Source organism: Salvelinus fontinalis, chromosome 12 (assembly GCF_029448725.1).
Source record: "Salvelinus fontinalis isolate EN_2023a chromosome 12, ASM2944872v1, whole genome shotgun sequence".
Lineage (NCBI taxonomy): Eukaryota > Metazoa > Chordata > Actinopteri > Salmoniformes > Salmonidae > Salvelinus > Salvelinus fontinalis.
In genome coordinates, this window is record NC_074676.1 from 50853175 (window position 1) to 50873866 (window position 20692).

General features: G+C 46.1%; 1 protein-coding gene across 1 annotated transcript in view; it reads left to right on the forward strand.

Moving 5' to 3' along the window:
• The window catches only part of LOC129867588 (inaD-like protein), a 203173-nt gene that overhangs the window by 44953 nt on the left and 137528 nt on the right, over positions 1 to 20692 (forward strand). The gene's annotated exons all lie outside the window — the stretch shown is intronic.

Below are 20692 nucleotides of genomic sequence, written 5' to 3' on the forward strand. Positions count from 1 at the left end.
CTAGACTACCAGGTAGGGGGAGAGAGGCCTGGGCTTCAGCATCCTAGACTACCAGGTAGGGGGAGAGAGAGGGAGGCCTGGGCTTCAGCATCCTAGACTAGCAGGTAGGGAGAGCGAGAGAGGCCTGGGCTTCAGCATCCTAGACTACCAGGTAGGGAGAGAGAGAGGGAGGCCTGGGCTTCAGCATCCTAGACTACCAGGGTAGGGGGAGAGAGAGGGAGGCCTGGGCTTCAGCATCCTAGACTACCAGGTAGGGAGCGAGAGACCTGGGCTTCAGCATCCTAGACTACCAGGTAGGGGGAGAGAGAGAGGCCTGGGCTTCAGCATCCTAGACTACCAGGTAGGGAGCGAGAGGCCTGGGCTTCAGCATCCTAGACTACCAGGTAGGGGGAGAGAGAGAGGCTTGGGCTTCAGCATCCTAGACTACCAGGTAGGGAGAGAGAGACCTGGGCTTCAGCATCCTAGACTACCAGGTAGGGGGAGAGAGAGAGGCTTGGGCTTCAGCATCCTAGACTACCAGGTAGGGAGAGAGAGACCTGGGCTTCAGCATCCTAGACTACCAGGTAGGGGGAGAGAGAGAGGCCTGGGCTTCAGCATCCTAGACTACCAGGTAGGGGGAGAGAGAGAGGCCTGGGCTTCAGCATCCTAGACTACCAGGTAGGGAGCGAGAGGCCTGGGCTTCAGCATCCTAGACTACCAGGTAGGGAGCGAGAGGCCTGGGCTTCAGCATCCTAGACTACCAGGTAGGGGGAGAGAGAGAGGCCTGGGCTTCAGCATCCTAGACTGCCAGGTAGGGAGAGAGAGGCTTGGGCTTCAGCATCCTAGACTACCAGGTAGGGAGAGAGAGAGGCCTGGGCTTCAGCATCCTAGACTACCAGGTAGGGAGAGAGAGAGAGAGGCCTGGGCTTCAGCATCCTAGACTAACAGGTAGGGAGAGAGAGAGAGAGGCCTGGGCTTCAGCATCCTAGACTACCAGGTAGGGAGAGCGAGAGAGGCCTGGGCTTCAGCATCCTAGACTACCAGGTAGGGAGAGAGAGAGAGGCCTGGGCTTCAGCATCCTAGACTACCAGGTAGGGAGAGAGAGAGAGAGATGCCTGGGCTTCAGCATCCTAGACTACCAGGTAGGGAGAGAGAGAGAGAGGCCTGGGCTTCAGCATCCTAGACTACCAGGTAGGGAGAGAGAGAGAGAGGCCTGGGCTTCAGCATCCTAGACTACCAGGTAGGGGGAGAGAGAGAGGCCTGGGCTTCAGCGTCCTAGACTACCAGGTAGGGAGAGAGAGAGAGAGGCCTGGGCTTCAGCATCCTAGACTACCAGGTAGGGGGAGAGCGAGAGGCCTGGGCTTCAGCATCCTAGACTACCAGGTAGGGAGAGAGAGAGGGAGGCCTGGGTTTCAGCATCCTAGACTACCAGGTAGGGGGAGAGAGACCTGGGCTTGAGCATCTTAGACTACCAGGTAGGGGGAGAGAGGCCTGGGCTTCAGCGTCCTAGACTACCAGGTAGGGAGAGAGAGAGAGAGGCCTGGGCTTCAGCATCCTAGACTACCAGGTAGGGGGAGAGCGAGAGGCCTGGGCTTCAGCATCCTAGACTACCAGGTAGGGAGAGAGAGAGGGAGGCCTGGGTTTCAGCATCCTAGACTACCAGGTAGGGGGAGAAAGACCTGGGCTTGAGCATCCTAGACTACCAGGTAGGGAGAGCGAGAGAGGCCTGGGCTTCAGCATCCTAGACTACCAGGTAGGGAAAGAGAGGCCTGGGCTTCAGCATCCTAGACTACCAGGTAGGGAGAGCAAGAGAGGCCTGGGCTTCAGCATCCTAGACTACCAGGTAGCGAGAGAGAGGCCTGGGCTTTAGCATCCTAGACTACCAGGTAGGGAGAGCAAGAGAGGCCTGGGCTTCAGCATCCTAGACTACCAGGTAGGGAAAGAGAGGCCTGGGCTTCAGCATCCTAGACTACCAGGTAGGGAGAGAGAGGCCTGGGCTTCAGCATCCGAGACCACCAGGTGTGGAGAGAGAGACCTGGGCTTCAGCATCCTAGACTACCAGGTAGGGAGAGAGAGGCCTGGGCTTCAGCATCCTAGACTACCAGGTAGGGAGAGAGAGGCCTGGGCTTCAGCATCCTAGACTACCAGGTAGGGAGAGAGAGGCCTGGGCTTCAGCATCCTAGACTACCAGGTAGGGAGAGAGAGGCCTGGGCTTCAGCATCCTAGACTAGCAGGTAGGGAGAGAGAGGGAGGCCTGGGCTTCAGCATCCTAGACTACCAGGTAGGGAGAGAGAGGCTTGGGCTTCAGCATCCTAGACTACCAGGTAGGGAGAGAGAGGCTTGGGCTTCAGCATCCTAGACTACCAGGTAGGGAGAGAGAGGCTTGGGCTTCAGCATCCTAGACTACCAGGTAGGGAGAGAGAGGCCTGGGCTTTAGCATCCTAGACTACCAGGTAGGGAGAGCAAGAGAGGCCTGGGCTTCAGCATCCTAGACTACCAGGTAGGGAGAGAGAGGCTTGGGCTTCAGCATCCTAGACTACCAGGTAGCGAGAGAGAGGCCTGGGCTTTAGCATCCTAGACTACCAGGTAGGGAGAGCAAGAGAGGCCTGGGCTTCAGCATCCTAGACTACCAGGTAGGGAAAGAGAGGCCTGGGCTTCAGCATCCTAGACTACCAGGTAGGGAGAGAGAGGCCTGGGCTTCAGCATCCGAGACCACCAGGTGTGGAGAGAGAGACCTGGGCTTCAGCATCCTAGACTACCAGGTAGGGAGAGAGAGGCCTGGGCTTCAGCATCCTAGACTACCAGGTAGGGAGAGAGAGGCCTGGGCTTCAGCATCCTAGACTACCAGGTAGGGAGAGAGAGGCCTGGGCTTCAGCATCCTAGACTACCAGGTAGGGAGAGAGAGGCCTGGGCTTCAGCATCCTAGACTAGCAGGTAGGGAGAGAGAGGGAGGCCTGGGCTTCAGCATCCTAGACTACCAGGTAGGGAGAGAGAGGCTTGGGCTTCAGCATCCTAGACTACCAGGTAGGGAGAGAGAGGCTTGGGCTTCAGCATCCTAGACTACCAGGTAGGGAGAGAGAGGCTTGGGCTTCAGCATCCTAGACTACCAGGTAGGGAGAGAGAGGCCTGGGCTTCAGCATCCTAGACTACCAGGTAGGGAGAGAGAGAGGGAGGCCTGGGTTTCAGCATCCTAGACTAGCAGGTAGGGAGAGAGAGGCCTGGGCTTCAGCATCCTAGACTACCAAGTAGGGAGAGCAAGAGAGGCCTGGGCTTTAGCATCCTAGACTACCAGGTAGGGAAAGAGAGGCCTGGGCTTCAGCATCCTAGACTACCAGGTAGGGAGAGCGAGAGAGGCCTGGGCTTCAGCATCCTAGACTACCAGGTAGGGAGAGCGAGAGAGGCCTGGGCTTCAGCATCCTAGACTACCAGGTAGGGAGAGAGAGGCCTGGGCTTCAGCATCCTAGACTAGCAGGTAGGGAGAGAGAGGGAGGCCTGGGCTTCAGCATCCTAGACTACCAGGTAGTGAGAGCGAGAGAGGCCTGGGCTTCAGCATCCTAGACCACCAGGTGTGGAGAGAGAGACCTGGGCTTCAGCATCCTAGACTACCAGGTAGGGAGAGAGAGGCCTGGGCTTCAGCATCCTAGACTACCAGGTAGGGAGAGAGAGGCCTGGGCTTCAGCATCCTAGACTAGCAGGTAGGGAGAGAGAGGGGGGCCTGGGCTTCAGCATCCTAGACTACCAGGTAGGGAGAGAGAGGCCTGGGCTTCAGCATCCTAGACTAGCAGGTAGGGAGAGAGAGGGAGGCCTGGGCTTCAGCATCCTAGACTACCAGGTAGGGAGAGAGAGGCTTGGGCTTCAGCATCCTAGACTACCAGGTAGGGAGCGAGAGGCCTGGGCTTCAGCATCCTAGACTACCAGGTAGGGAGAGGGAGGCCTGGGCTTCAGCATCCTAGACTACCAGGTAGTGAGAGCGAGAGAGAGGCCTGGGCTTCAGCATCCTAGACACCCAGTTGGGGAGAGAGAGGCCTGTACGACATACGTATTTGATCACCTACCAACCAATAAGAATTCCGGCTCTCACAGACCTGTTAGTTTTTCTTTAGAAAGCCCTCCTGTTCTCCATTCATTACCTGTATTAACTGCACCTGTTTGAACTCGTTACCTGTATCAAATACTTGTTCTCCCCACTGTAGGTAGGAGCTACCGAATGTCATTTTTGGTGAGTTTGGACACTTACAAGAGAATGTGAACGAGAGACATTGTCCAAATGAGCAGTACTGACTCTGGAGCAGCACGTGTACAGTTTCAACTGTATTGATGGTATTGAAAAAGCATCCCGTGTGCAGTAAATATGGTATATCGCCAAAGCCTAATTCCTGTTTCTTTTCTCTCACTCTCTCTCCCTCCTCCCTATCCCTCTTTCTCGCTCTATTCCTCCTCCTCCCTCTCCTCTAATTTGGGGAAAAATATGAACTGGAGGGAGAACGTGAGAGCTTGATCCCCATACCAACAGCAGTGACCCTTGCAAACTGCCAGGTGGTTTTACCAAGAAATAAACAAAGAACATTTTCTGGGAAAATAAACAAAGCAATTGATAATAGATGGAGCCTGGGGTGAGGAGGGGTAGAATGGAGGAGGAGTCTCAAAGGGACTGTCTGAGTTCTGTATGTGACCACAGTGGGGGAGGGAGTGGGCTGAAGCAGACTAATGCCTGGTTCATATTCATGACAGCAGACTAATGCCTGGTTCATATTCATGACAGCAGACTAAAGCCCGGTTCATTTTCATGACGGCAGACTAAAGCCTGGTTCATATTCATGACAGCAGACTAAAGCCTGGTTCATTTTCATGACAGCAGACTAATGCCTGGTTCATATTCATGACAGCAGACTAATGCCTGGTTCATATTCATGACAGCAGACTAATGCCTGGTTCATATTCATGACAGCAGACTAAAGCCTGGTTCATTTTCATGACAGCAGACTAATGCCTGGTTCATATTCATGACAGCAGACTAAAGCCTGGTTCATATTCATGACAGCAGACTAATGCCTGGTTCATATTCATGACAGCAGACTAATGCCTGGTTCATATTCATGACGGCAGACTAAAGCCTGGTTCATTTTCATGACGGCAGACTAAAGCCTGGTTCATTTTCATGACGGCAGACTAAAGCCTGGTTCATTTTCATGACGGCAGACTAAAGCCTGGTTCATTTTCATGACGGCAGACTAAAGCCTGGTTCATTTTCATGACGGCAGACTAAAGCCTGGTTCATTTTCATGACGGCAGACTAAAGCCTGGTTCATTTTCATGACGGCAGACTAAAGCCTGGTTCATTTTCATGACGGCAGACTAAAGCCTGGTTCATTTTCATGACGGCAGACTAAAGCCTGGTTCATTTTCATGACGGCAGAAGTTGAAACAGAAGAGGAAAATAAACGTGTTTTATTGTCGTCCCTCCCTATTTTAGTCTACCTTTTTTCTTCATTTTGGTGTCTAATGAACATGACCCGACCAAATCCTTCTACCTCGGCTGGTTCTCTTCAGGGATGGGGGGGATGCAACAGGAGGAGGGAAAATAAGCTAATGAAATCCCGCTTGTCTTTTCTCATGTAGTCCGATCGGAAAAAGAAATGTGCACGACCGTGTCACATGTCATCGTGTAAGGGACAACAAAAGGAAACAGTCTGTAGTTGGGCTTGGCAAGGGGCCGCGGTGTTGCCTGGAGCTGGGCTAGCCGCCAAACATCACACACGTCAGACACAGGCACCCAGCTCCATATCGCTTGATTGTGACTGGAAAACACAAGAACTACAGTGCCGTGAAAAAGTATTTGCCCCCTTTCTGATTTTCTCTATTTTTGCATATTTTTTATTCTGAATGTTATCAGATCTTCAACCAAAACCTACTAGATAAAGGGAACCTGAGTTTACAAAACAAGAGAAGTATACTTTATTTATTTATTTAATTTCTTAATAAATTAAATAAGTATTTAATTGTTGTGTTATTTGTTCACTCAGGTTCCTTTTTATCTTAAATTAGATTTTGGTTGAAGATTTGGCAAAACATTCCGTATAAACAAAATATTAAAAAGGAGATCAAATTAGAAAGGGGGTAAATACTTTTCACAGCACTGCATAATAAGGCCCTAATCACAGTCAGAATGAACTCCACAGCAGAAATCACTAAATGATCAATGGGGTAGACCCAGGGTACTGTTCAATCAAAATCAGATATCCAGGTATACCAGATTAAAACTAAAAAACATTTCAATATAACGTTATTTTTTTGTACTTTACAAAATGATGCTTCCAGTCAGAAGCAAACAACACTCACCTGCTAACAATACAAACAGAACACTCACCTGCTAACAATACAAACAGAACACTCACCTGCTAACAATACAAACAGAACACTCACCTGCTAACAATACAAACAGAACACTCACCTGCTAACAATACAAACAGAACACTCACCTGCTAACAATACAAACAGAACACTCACCTGCTAACAATACAAACAGAACACTCACCTGCTAACAATACAAACAGAACACTCTCCTGCTAACAACACAAACAGAACACTCACCTGCTAACAATACAAACAGAACACTCACCTGCTAACAATACAAACAGAACACTCACCTGCTAACAATACAAACAGAACACTCACCTGCTAACAATACAAACAGAACACTCGCCTGCTAACAATACAAACAGAACACTCACCTGCTAACAATACAAACAGAACACTCACCTGCTAACAATACAAACATAACACTCACCTGCTAACAATACAAACATAATACTCACCTGCTAACAATACAAACAGAACACTCACCTGCTAACAATACAAACAGAACACTCACCTGCTAACAATACAAACAGAACACTCACCTGCTAACAATACAAACAGAACACTCACCTGCTAACAATACAAACAGAACACTCACCTGCTAACAATACAAACAGAACACTCACCTGCTAACAATACAAACAGAACACTCACCTGCTAACAATACAAACAGAACACTCACCTGCTAACAATACAAACAGAACACTCACCTGCTAACAATACAAACAGAACACTCACCTACTAACAATACAAACAGAACACTCACCTGCTAACAATACAAACAGAACACTCACCTACTAACAATACAAACAGAACACTCACCTACTAACAATACAAACAGAACACTCACCTGCTAACAATACAAACAGAACACTCACCTGCTAACAATACAAACAGAACACTCACCTGCTAACAATACAAACAGAACACTCACCTGCTAACAATACAAACAGAACACTCACCTGCTAACAATACAAACAGAACACTCACCTGCTAACAATACAAACAGAACACTCACCTGCTAACAATACAAACAGAACACTCACCTGCTAACAATACAAACAGAACACTCACCTGCTAACAATACAAACAGAACACTCACCTGCTAACAATACAAACAGAACACTCACCTGCTAACAATACAAACAGAACACTCACCTGCTAACAATACAAACAGAACACTCACCTGCTAACAATACAAACAGAACACTCACCTGCTAACAATACAAACAGAACACTCACCTACTAACAATACAAACATAACACTCACCTGCTAACAATACAAACATAACACTCACCTGCTAACAATACAAACAGAACACTCACCTACTAACAATACAAACAGAACACTCACCTACTAACAATACAAACAGAACACTCACCTACTAACAATACAAACAGAACACTCACCTACTAACAATACAAACAGAACACTCACCTACTAACAATACAAACAGAACACTCACCTACTAACAATGCAAACATATTAACAATATAAACAGAACACTCACCTGCTAACAATACAAACAGAACACTCACCTGCTAACAATACAAACAGAACACTCACCTGCTAACAATACAAACAGAACACTCACCTGCAAACAATACAAACAGAACACTCACCTGCTAACAATACAAACAGAACACTCACCTGCTAACAATACAAACAGAACACTCACCTGCTAACAATACAAACAGAACACTCACCTGCTAACAATACAAACAGAACACTCACCTGCTAACAATACAAACAGAACACTCACCTGCTAACAATACAAACAGAACACTCACCTGCTAACAATACAAACAGAACACTCACCTGCTAACAATACAAACAGAACACTCACCTGCAAACAATACAAACAGAACACTCACCTACTAACAATACAAACCTATTAACAATACAAACAGAACACGCACCTGCTAACAATACAAACATAACACTCACCTGCTAACAATACAAACAGAACACTCACCTACTAACAATACAAACAGAACACTCACCTACTAACAATACAAACAGAACACTCACCTGATCACAATACAAACAGAACACTAACCTACTAACAATACAAACCTATTAACAATACAAACATAACACTCACCTGCTAACAATACAAACAGAACATTCACCTGCTAACAATACAAAACAGAACATTCACCTGCTAACAATACAAACAGAACATTCACCTGCTAACAATACAAACAGAACACTCACCTGCTAACAATACAAACAGAACACTCACCTGCTAACAATACAAACAGAACACTCACCTACTAACAATACAAACATAACACTCACCTGCTAACAATACAAACATAATACTCACCTGCTAACAATACAAACAGAACACTCACCTGCTAACAATACAAACAGAACACTCACCTGCTAACAATACAAACAGAACACTCACCTGCTAACAATACAAACAGAACACTCACCTGCTAACAATACAAACAGAACACTCACCTGCTAACAATACAAACAGAACACTCACCTGCTAACAATACAAACAGAACACTCACCTGCTAACAATACAAACAGAACACTCACCTACTAACAATACAAACAGAACACTCACCTGCTAACAATACAAACAGAACACTCACCTACTAACAATACAAACAGAACACTCACCTACTAACAATACAAACAGAACACTCACCTGCTAACAATACAAACAGAACACTCACCTGCTAACAATACAAACAGAACACTCACCTGCTAACAATACAAACAGAACACTCACCTGCTAACAATACAAACAGAACACTCACCTGCTAACAATACAAACATAACACTCACCTGCTAACAATACAAACAGAACACTCACCTACTAACAATACAAACAGAACACTCACCTACTAACAATACAAACAGAACACTCACCTGATCACAATACAAACAGAACACTAACCTACTAACAATACAAACCTATTAACAATACAAACATAACACTCACCTGCTAACAATACAAACAGAACATTCACCTGCTAACAATACAAAACAGAACATTCACCTGCTAACAATACAAACAGAACATTCACCTGCTAACAATACAAACAGAACACTCACCTGCTAACAATACAAACAGAACACTCACCTGCAAACAATACAAACAGAACACTCACCTGCTAACAATACAAACAGAACACTCACCTGCTAACAATACAAACAGAACACTCACCTGCTAACAATACAAACAGAACACTCACCTACTAACAATACAAACAGAACACTCACCTGCTAACAATACAAACAGAACACTCACCTACTAACAATACAAACAGAACACTCACCTACTAACAATACAAACAGAACACTCACCTACTAACAATACAAACAGAACACTCACCTACTAACAATACAAACAGAACACTCACCTACTAACAATACAAACAGAACACTCACCTACTAACAATACAAACAGAACACTCACCTACTAACAATGCAAACATATTAACAATATAAACAGAACACTCACCTGCTAACAATACAAACAGAACACTCACCTGCTAACAATACAAACAGAACACTCACCTGCTAACAATACAAACAGAACACTCACCTGCTAACAATACAAACAGAACACTCACCTGCTAACAATACAAACAGAACACTCACCTGCTAACAATACAAACAGAACACTCACCTGCTAACAATACAAACAGAACACTCACCTGCTAACAATACAAACAGAACACTCACCTGCAAACAATACAAACAGAACACTCACCTACTAACAATACAAACCTATTAACAATACAAACAGAACACGCACCTGCTAACAATACAAACATAACACTCACCTGCTAACAATACAAACAGAACACTCACCTACTAACAATACAAACAGAACACTCACCTACTAACAATACAAACAGAACACTCACCTGATCACAATACAAACAGAACACTAACCTACTAACAATACAAACCTATTAACAATACAAACATAACACTCACCTGCTAACAATACAAACAGAACATTCACCTGCTAACAATACAAAACAGAACATTCACCTGCTAACAATACAAACAGAACATTCACCTGCTAACAATACAAACAGAACACTCACCTGCTAACAATACAAACAGAACACTCACCTGCAAACAATACAAACAGAACACTCACCTGCTAACAATACAAACAGAACACTCACCTGCTAACAATACAAACAGAACACTCACCTGCTAACAATACAAACAGAACACTCACCTGCTAACAATACAAACAGAACACTCACCTGCTAACAATACAAACAGAACACTCACCTGCTAACAATACAAACAGAACACTCACCTGCTAACAATACAAACAGAACACTCACCTGCTAACAATACAAACAGAACACTCACCTGCTAACAATACAAACAGAACACTCACCTGCTAACAATACAAACAGAACACTCACCTGCTAACAATACAAACAGAACACTCACCTGCTAACAATACAAACAGAACACTCACCTGCTAACAATACAAACAGAACACTCACCTGCTAACAATACAAACAGAACACTCACCTGCTAACAATACAAACAGAACACTCACCTGCTAACAATACAAACAGAACACTCACCTGCTAACAATACAAACAAAACACTCACCTGCTAACAATACAAACAGAACACTCACCTGCTAACAATACAAACAGAACACTCACCTGCTAACAATACAAACAGAACACTCACCTGCTAACAATACAAACAGAACACTCACCTGCTAACAATACAAACAGAACACTCACCTGCTAACAATACAAACAGAACACTCACCTGCTAACAATACAAACAGAACACTCACCTGCTAACAATACAAACAGAACACTCACCTGCTAACAATACAAACAGAACACTCACCTGCTAACAATACAAACAGAACACTCACCTGCTAACAATACAAACAGAACACTCACCTGCTAACAATACAAACAGAACACTCACCTGCTAACAATACAAACAGAACACTCACCTGCTAACAATACAAACAGAACACTCACCTGCTAACAATACAAACAGAACACTCACCTGCTAACAATACAAACAGAACACTCACCTGCTAACAATACAAACAGAACACTCACCTGCTAACAATACAAACAGAACACTCACCTGCTAACAATACAAACAGAACACTAACCTACTAACAATACAAACCTATTAACAATACAAACAGAACACGCACCTGCTAACAATACAAACAACACTCACCTGCTAACAATACAAACAGAACACTCACCTGCAAACAATACAAACAGAACACTCACCTGCAAACAATACAAACAGAACACTCACCTGCTAACAATACAAACAGAACACTAACCTACTAACAATACAAACCTATTAACAATACAAACAGAACACGCACCTGCTAACAATACAAACAGAACATTCACCTACTAACAATACAAACAGAACATTCACCTACTAACAATACAAACAGAACATTCACCTGCTAACAATACAAACAGAACATTCACCTGCTAACAATACATTTACATTACATTTAAGTCATTTAGCAGACGCTCTTATCCAGAGCGACTTACAAATTGGTGCATTCACCTTATGATATCCAGTGGAACAACCACTTTACAATAGTGCATCTAACTCTTTTAAGGGGGGGGGGGGGGTTAGAAGGATTACTTTATCCTATCCTAGGTATTCCTTAAAGAGGTGGGGTTTCAGGTGTCTCCGGAAGGTGGTGATTGACTCCGCTGACCTGGCGTCGTGAGGGAGTTTGTTCCACCATTGGGGTGCCAGAGCAGCGAACAGTTTTGACTGGGCTGAGCAGGAACTGTACTTTCTCAGAGGTAGGGAGGCGAGCAGGCCAGAGGTGGATGAACGCAGTGCCCTTGTTTGGGTGTAGGGCCTGATCAGAGCCTGAAGGTACGGAGGTGCCGTTCCCCTCACAGCTCCGTAGGCAAGCACCATGGTCTTGTAGCGGATGCGAGCTTCAACTGGAAGCCAGTGGAGAGAGCGGAGGAGCGGGGTGACGTGAGAGAACTTGGGAAAGTTGAACACCAGACGGGCTGCAGCGTTCTGGATGAGTTGTAGGGGTTTAATGGCACAGGCAGGGAGCCCAGCCAACAGCGAGTTGCAGTAATCCAGACGGGAGATGACAAGTGCCTGGATTAGGACCTGCGCCGCTTCTTGTGTGAGGCAGGGTCGTACTCTGCGAATGTTGTAGAGCATGAACCTACAGGAACGGGTCACCGCCTTGATGTTAGTTGAGAACGACAGGGTGTTGTCCAGGATCACGCCAAGGTTCTTAGCACTCTGGGAGGAGGACACAATGGAGTTGTCAACCGTGATGGCGAGATCATGGAACGGGCAGTCCTTCCCCGGGAGGAAGAGCAGCTCCGTCTTGCCGAGGTTCAGCTTGAGGTGTTGATCCGTCATCCACACTGATATGTCTGCCAGACATGCAGAGATGCGATTCACCACCTGGTTATCAGAGGGGGGAAAGGAGAAGATTAATTGTGTGTCGTCTGCATAGCAATGATAGGAGAGACCATGTGAGGATATGACAGAGCCAAGTGACTTGGTGTATAGCGAGAATAGGAGAGGGCCTAGAACAGAGCCCTGGGGGACACCAGTGGTGAGAGCACGTGGTGCGGAGACAGATTCTCGCCACGCCACCTGGTAGGAGCGACCTGTCAGGTAGGACGCAATCCAAGCGTGGGCCGCGCCGGAGATGCCCAGCTCGGAGAGGGTGGAGAGGAGGATCTGATGGTTCACAGTATCAAAGGCAGCCGATAGGTCTAGAAGGATGAGAGCAGAGGAGAGAGAGTTAGCTTTAGCAGTGCGGAGCGCCTCCGTGACACAGAGAAGAGCAGTCTCAGTTGAATGACTAGTCTTGAAACCTGACAGATTTGGATCAAGAAGGTCATTCTGAGAGAGATAGCAGGAGAGCTGGCCAAGGACGGCACGTTCAAGAGTTTTGGAGAGAAAAGAAAGAAGGGATACTGGTCTGTAGTTGTTGACATCGGAGGGATCGAGTGTAGGTTTTTTCAGAAGGGGTGCAACTCTCGCTCTCTTGAAGACGGAAGGGACGTAGCCAGCGGTCAAGGATGAGTTGATGAGCGAGGTGAGGTAAGGGAGAAGGTCTCCGGAAATGGTCTGGAGAAGAGAGGAGGGGATAGGGTCAAGCGGGCAGGTTGTTGGGCGGCCGGCCGTCACAAGACGCGAGATTTCATCTGGAGAGAGAGGGGAGAAAGAGGTCAAAGCACAGGGTAGGGCAGTGTGAGCAGAACCAGCGGTGTCGTTTGACTTAGCAAACGAGGATCGGATGTCGTCGACCTTTTTTTCAAAATGGTTGACGAAGTCATCAGCAGAGAGGGAGGAGGGGGGAGGAGGGGGAGGAGGATTCAGGAGGGAGGAGAAGGTGGCAAAGAGCTTCCTAGGGTTAGAGGCAGATGCTTGGAATTTAGAGTGGTAGAAATTGGCTTTAGCAGCAGAGACAGAAGAGGAGAATGTAGAGAGGAGGGAGTGAAAGGATGCCAGGTCCGCAGGGAGGCGAGTTTTCCCTCATTTCCGCTCGGCTGCCCGGAGCCCTGTTCTGTGAGCTCGCAATGAGTCGTCGAGCCACGGAGCAGGAGGGGAGGACCGAGCCGGCCTGGAGGATAGGGGACATAGAGAGTCAAAGGATGCAGAAAGGGAGGAGAGAAGGGTTGAGGAGGCAGAATCAGGAGATAGGTTGGAGAAGGTTTGAGCAGAGGGAAGAGATGATAGGATGGAAGAGGAGAGAGTAGCGGGGGAGAGAGAGCGAAGGTTGGGACGGCGCGATACCATCCGAGTAGGGGCAGTGTGGGAAGTGTTGGATGAGAGAGAGAGGGAAAAGGATACAAGGTAGTGGTCGGAGACTTGGAGGGGAGTTGCAATGAGATTAGTGGAAGAACAGCATCTAGTAAAGATGAGGTCAAGCGTATTGCCTGCCTTGTGAGTAGGGGGGGAAGGTGAGAGGGTGAGGTCAAAAGAGGAGAGGAGTGGAAAGGAGGCAGAGAGGAATGAGTCAAAGGTAGACGTGGGGAGGTTAAAGTCACCCAGAACTGTGAGAGGTGAGCCATCCTCAGGAAAGGAACTTATCAGGGCGTCAAGCTCATTGATGAACTCTCCAAGGGAACCTGGAGGGCGATAAATGATAAGGATGTTAAGCTTGAAAGGGCTGGTAACTGTGACAGCATGGAATTCAAAGGAGGCGATAGACAGATGGGTCAGGGGAGAAAGAGAGAATGTCCACTTGGGAGAGATGAGGATCCCAGTGCCACCACCCCGCTGACCAGAAGCTCTCGGGGTGTACGAGAACACGTGGGCAGACGAGGAGAGTACAATAATACAATAGTACAATACAATACAAACAGAACATTCACCTGCTAACAATACAAACAGAACATTCACCTACTAACAATACAAACAGAACATTCACCTACTAACAATACAAACAGAACACTAACCTACTAACAATACAAACCTATTAACAATACAAACAGAACACTCACCTGCTAACAATACAAACATAACACTCACCTGCTAACAATACAAACAGAACACTCACCTACTAACAATACAAACAGAACACTCACCTACTAACAATACAAACAGAGACTTCATGTTGGCCACATTGGTAGCAGAAAGGATGCATCTGTAACCTTTATTTCTTAGTGTTAAAATAAAAGTCACATCAAAAGTTAAGGCTACACATCACCACCTCATAACTATTACCAAGTCGTTCAGGAATGAGTGAAGTCAGAAAGAATGGAGTCGCTCACAAATGAACTAAAGGAAGAATCCATAGGACTACAGTGCCTTCAGAAAGGAGTCATACCTCTCAACTTATTTCACATTTTGTTGTTACTCCCTGAATTCAAAATGAATGAACATTTTTCTCATCCATCTACAGTACCCCATAATGACAGTAGAAACATGTTCTTAGAAATATCTCATTTACATAAGTATTCACACCCCTTAGTCAATACATGTTAGAATCACCTTTGGCAGTGAATACAGCTGTTCCTTTTTCTTGGTAAGTCTCTAAGAGTTTTACACACCTGGATTGTAGAATATTTGCACATCTATTCATTTAAATATTCTTCAACCTCTGTCAAGTTGGTTGTTGATCATTCCTAGACAGACGTTTTCAAGTCTAGCAATAGATTTAAAGCCGATATAAGTCAAAACTGTAACTAGGCCACTCGGGAACAATCAATGTTGTCTTGGTAAGCGACTCCAGTGTATATGTGGCCTTGTGTTTTAGGTTATTGTCCTGCTGAAAGGTGAATTTGTCTCCCAGTGTCTGTTGGAAAACAGACTGAACCAATTTTTCCTCTAGGATTTTGCCTGTGCTAAACTCTATTCTGTTTATTTTTATCCTTAAAAACGACCTAGTCCTTGCCAATGACAAGCATACCCATAACATGATGCATCTACTACCATGTTTGAAAATATGAAGAGTGGTACTCAGTGACGTTTGTCCCAAACATAATGCTTTGTATTCAGGACATAAAGTTATTCTGTACAGTGTAATTATTAAATTCAGCATGTTCAAAGGGATATTCAATTTATTTTTACCCATCTAACAATAGGTGCTCTTCTTTGCAAGGCACTGGAAAACCTCCCTGGTCTTTGTGGTTGAATCTGTGGTTGAAATGAACTGCTGGACTGAGGGACCTCACAGACTATTGTATGTGTGGCGTACGGAGAAGAGGTAGTCATAAAATCATGTAAACACTATTATTGCACTCAGAGTCCATGCCACTTATGCGACTTGTTAAGCATATTTTTACTCCTGAATGTATTTAGGCTTGCCATAACAAAGGGGTTGAATACTTATTGACGAAAGACATTTCATTTCAGATTGAGATTTTTTAAAATAAAAAAAACGAACAAAAAAATGTACGTTATGGGGTATTGTGTGTTGGCCAGTGACGACAAAATCTCAATTGAATCCATTTTAAATTCAGGCTGTCCATCCATTTTATACACAATATGGAAAAAGTCAAGGGGTGTGAATCCCTTTCTGAAGGCACTGTATATAGTATATGACCTGAGTACATGACCCAGTCTCGTAGTGTGAGTGAAGTCATAAAGAACGGAGTCGCAGCTCAGAAATTAACTGAAGGAAGAATCTATAGGACTATTTAGGAGTATATACCGTGTGACCTAGTATTTAGGAGTATATACCGTGTGACCTAGTATTTAGGAGTATATACCGTGTGGCCTAGTATTTAGGAGTATACCGTGTGGCCTAGTATTTAGGAGTATAGTGTGGCCTAGTATTTAGGAGTATACCGTGTGACCTAGTATTTAGGAGTATACAGTGCACCCCCGTATTTAGGAGTATACAGTGCACCCCCGTATTTAGGAGTATACAGTGTGGCCTAGTATTTAGGAGTATACGGTGTGGCCTAGTATTTAGGAGTATACTGTGTGACCTAGTATTTAGGAGTATACAGTGCACCCCCGTATTTAGGAGTATACAGTGTGACCTAGTATTTAGGAGTATACGGTGTGGCCTAGTATTTAGGAGTATACTGTGTGACCTAGTATTTAGGAGTATACAGTGCACCCCCGTATTTAGGAGTATACAGTGTGACCTAGTATTTAGGAGTATACAGTGTGGCCTAGTATTTAGGAGTATACTGTGTGACCTAGTATTTAGGAGTATACAGTGTGACCTAGTATTTAGGAGTATACGGTGTGGCCTAGTATTTAGGAGTATACTGTGTGACCTAGTATTTAGGAGTATACGGTGTGGCCTAGTATTTAGGAGTATACTGTGTGACCTAGTATTTAGGAGTATACAGTGCACCCCCGTATTTAGGAGTATACAGTGTGACCTAGTATTTAGGAGTATACGGTGTGGCCTAGTATTTAGGAGTATACAGTGTGGCCTAGTATTTAGGAGTATACTGTGTGACCTAGTATTTAGGAGTATACAGTGTCCCCAGTATTTAGGAGTATACCGTGTGACCTAGTATTTAGGAGTATACAGTGTCCCCAGTATTTAGGAGTATACCGTGTGACCTAGTATTTAGGAGTATACAGTGCACCCCCGTATTTAGGAGTATACAGTGTGGCCTAGTATTTAGGAGTATACTGTGTGACCTAGTATTTAGGAGTATACAGTGTCCCCAGTATTTAGGAGTATACGGTGTGGCCTAGTATTTAGGAGTATACCGTGTGACCTAGTATTTAGGAGTATACAGTGTCCCCAGTATTTAGGAGTATACAGTGTGGCCTAGTATTTAGGAGTATACAGTGTGTCCTAGTATTTAGGAGAAGATAAGTATATAACATGAATGTGGGCATATGGCCTAGTATTTGGTATCGCTATGTACCTCAACGTTGTGGTTGTGATTGTCTAGCTCTTTTTCTCGTTGCTTTAGTTTGCAACAAGACAGCAAACACAAAGACAAATGACATACACAGCATTGAAGAAATAGGACATTCAAAAAGTATTATTCAAAAAGTATTATTCATATTGTCCCAATTTCAATCATTTGTAGATAGCATTGAACAGATAAGACAAGACACAAGATTAGATGAGATAGATTCAAGGAAGATGGGAAAGACTGTTGTGAACAAGTCAGAGCATTGCATAGGCTTTATATGAAGGGTTTAATGGATTGTTTGTGAATGTGTTATAGGGCCCCTTGTGTTTCAGAATAACTGTATCCTGGGGCCTTGAATCCTTAAATATAGGCATAGCTTCACCTCTAACACCTCTATTTCTACTCTCTCTCCCTCCTTTCCTACTCCACTCCTCTTCTCCTCTTTCCCTCTCTCCCTCCTCTCCTCCTCCAGCCCTCTCTCCCTCCTTTCCTACTCCACTCCTCTTCTCCTCTTTCCCTCTCTCCCTCCTCTCCTCCTCCAGCCCTCTCTCCCTCCTTTCCTACTCCACTCCTCTTCTCCTCTTTCCCTCTCTCCCTCCTCTCCTCCTCCAGCCCTCTCTCCCTCCTTTCCTACTCCACTCCTCTTCTCCTCTTTCCCTCTCTCCCTCCTCTCCTCCTCCAGCCCTCTCTCCCTCCTTTCCTACTCCACTCCTCTTCTCCTCTTTCCCTCTCTCCCTCCTCTCCTCCTCCAGCCCTCTCTCCCTCCTTTCCTACTCCACTCCTCTTCTCCTCTTTCCCTCTCTCCCTCCTCTCCTCCTCCAGCCCTCTCTCCCTCCTTTCCTACTCCACTCCTCTTCTCCTCTTTCCCTCTCTCCCTCCTCTCCTCCTCCAGCCCTCTCTCCCTCCTTTCCTCCTCCACTCCTCTTCTCCTCTTTCCCTCTCTCCCTCCTCTCCTCCTCCAGCCCTCTCTCCCTCCTTTCCTACTCCACTCCTCTTCTCCTCTTTCCCTCTCTCCCTCCTCTCCTCCTCCAGCCCTCTCTCCCTCCTTTCCTCCTCCAGCCCTCTCTCCTCCTCCTCCTATCGCTCCCTCCTCTCCTCCTCCAGCCCTCTCTCCCTCCTCTCCTCCTCCACTGCTCTCTCTCTTCCATCCCTCTTGCCCTCCCCTCCTCCATTCCTCTCTCCCTCCTCTCTTCATCCTGCGTCTTTCTCTCCTCCTCCTATCGCTCCCTCCTCTCCTCCTCCAGCCCTCTCTCCCTCCTCTCTTCATCCTGCGTCTCTCTCTCTCCTCCTCCTCCTCTCCTCCTCCAGCCCTCTCTCCCTCCTCTCCTCCTCCACTGCTCTCTCTTTTCCGTCCCTCTTGCCCTCCCCTCCTCCATTCCTCTCTCCCTCCTCTCCTCCTCCTCCTCTTCTCCTCCATTCCTCTCTCCCTCCTCTCCTCCTCCACTGCTCTCTCTCTTCCGTCCCTCTTGCCCTCCCCTCCTCCATTCCTCTCTCCCTCCTAATGGAAGTTACGCATCACTGCATATTAATGTAAAGAATGAGGTGTTTAGTTCACACACTAATTAATATGGATGAGATGGAGCTTTATACATTGACAACAATAACACAAGTTATATCATAGCAGCACTACATAGTTAAAGTGTCCGTCTTGCCTTACTACTCCCTCTCTTTCTCTTTTGCAGTCTCTCTCTCCTTCCCTGTTCTCTCTCTCTCTCTCTCTCTCTCTCTCTCTCTCTCTCTCCTTCCCTGTTCTTTCTCTCTCTCTCTCTCCTTCCCTGTTCTTTCTCTCTCTCTCTCTCTCTCTCTCCTTCCCCGTTCTTTCTCTCTCTCTCTCCTTCCCTGTTCTTTCTCTCTCTCTCTCCTTCCCCGTTCTTTCTCTCTCTCTCCTTCCCTGTTCTTTCTCTCTCTCTCTCTCTCTCTCCTTCCCCGTTCTTTCTCTCTCTCTCTCTTTCCTTCCCTGTTCTTTCTCTCTCTCTCTCTCTCCTTCCCCGTTCTTTCTCTCTCTCTCTCCTTCCCTGTTCTTTCTCTCTCTCTCTCCTTCCCTGTTCTTTCTCTCTCTCTCTCCTTCCCCGTTCTTTCTCTCTCTCTCCTTCCCCGTTCTTTCTTTCTCTCTCTCTCCTTCCCCGTTCTTTCTTTCTCTCTCTCTCATTCCCTGTTCTTTGTCTCTCTCTCCTTCCCTGTTCTTTCTCTCTCTCTCCTTCCATGTTCTTTTTCTCTCTCTCCTTCCATGTTCTTTCTCTCTCTCTCCTTCCCTGTTCTTTCTCTCTCTCTCCTTCCCTGTTCTTTCTCTCTCTCTCCTTCCCTGTTCTTTCTCTCTCTCTCTCCTTCCCTGTTCTTTCTCTCTCTCTCTCCTTCCCTGTTCTTTCTCTCTCTCTCTCCTTCCCCGTTCTTTCTCTCTCTCTCTCCTTCCCTGTTCTTTGTCTCTCTCCTTCCCTGTTCTTTCTCTCTCTCCTTCCCTGTTCTTTCTCTCTCTCTCCTTCCATGTTCTTTCTCTATCTCTCTCCTTCCCCGTTCTTTCTCTCTCTCTCCTTCCCTGTTCGTTCTCTCTCTCTGTCCTTCCCTGTTCTTTCTCCCTCTCTCTCTCTCCTTCCCTGTTATTTCTCTCTCTCTCTCTCTCTCTCTCTCTCCTTCCCTGTTCCTTTGCTCTCTCTCTCTCTCTCCTTCCCTGTTCTTTCTCTCTCTCTCTCTCTCTCTCTCTCCTTCCCTGTTCTTTCTCTCTCTCTCCTTCCCTGTTCTTTCTCTCTCTCTCTCTCTCCTTCCCTGTTCTTTCTATCTCTCTCTCTCCTTCCCTGTTCTTTCTCTCTCTCTCTCTCCTTCCCTGTTTTTTCTCTCTCTCTCTCTCCTTCCCTGTTCTCTCTCTCTCTCTCTCCTTCCCTGTTCTCTCTCTCTCTCTCCTTCCCTGTTCTTTCTCTCTCTCTCTCCTTCCCTGTTCTTTCTCTCTCTCTCTCCTTCCCTGTTCTTTCTCTCTCTCTCTCCTTCCCTGTTATTTCTCTCTCTCTCTCCTTCCCTGTTATTTCTCTCT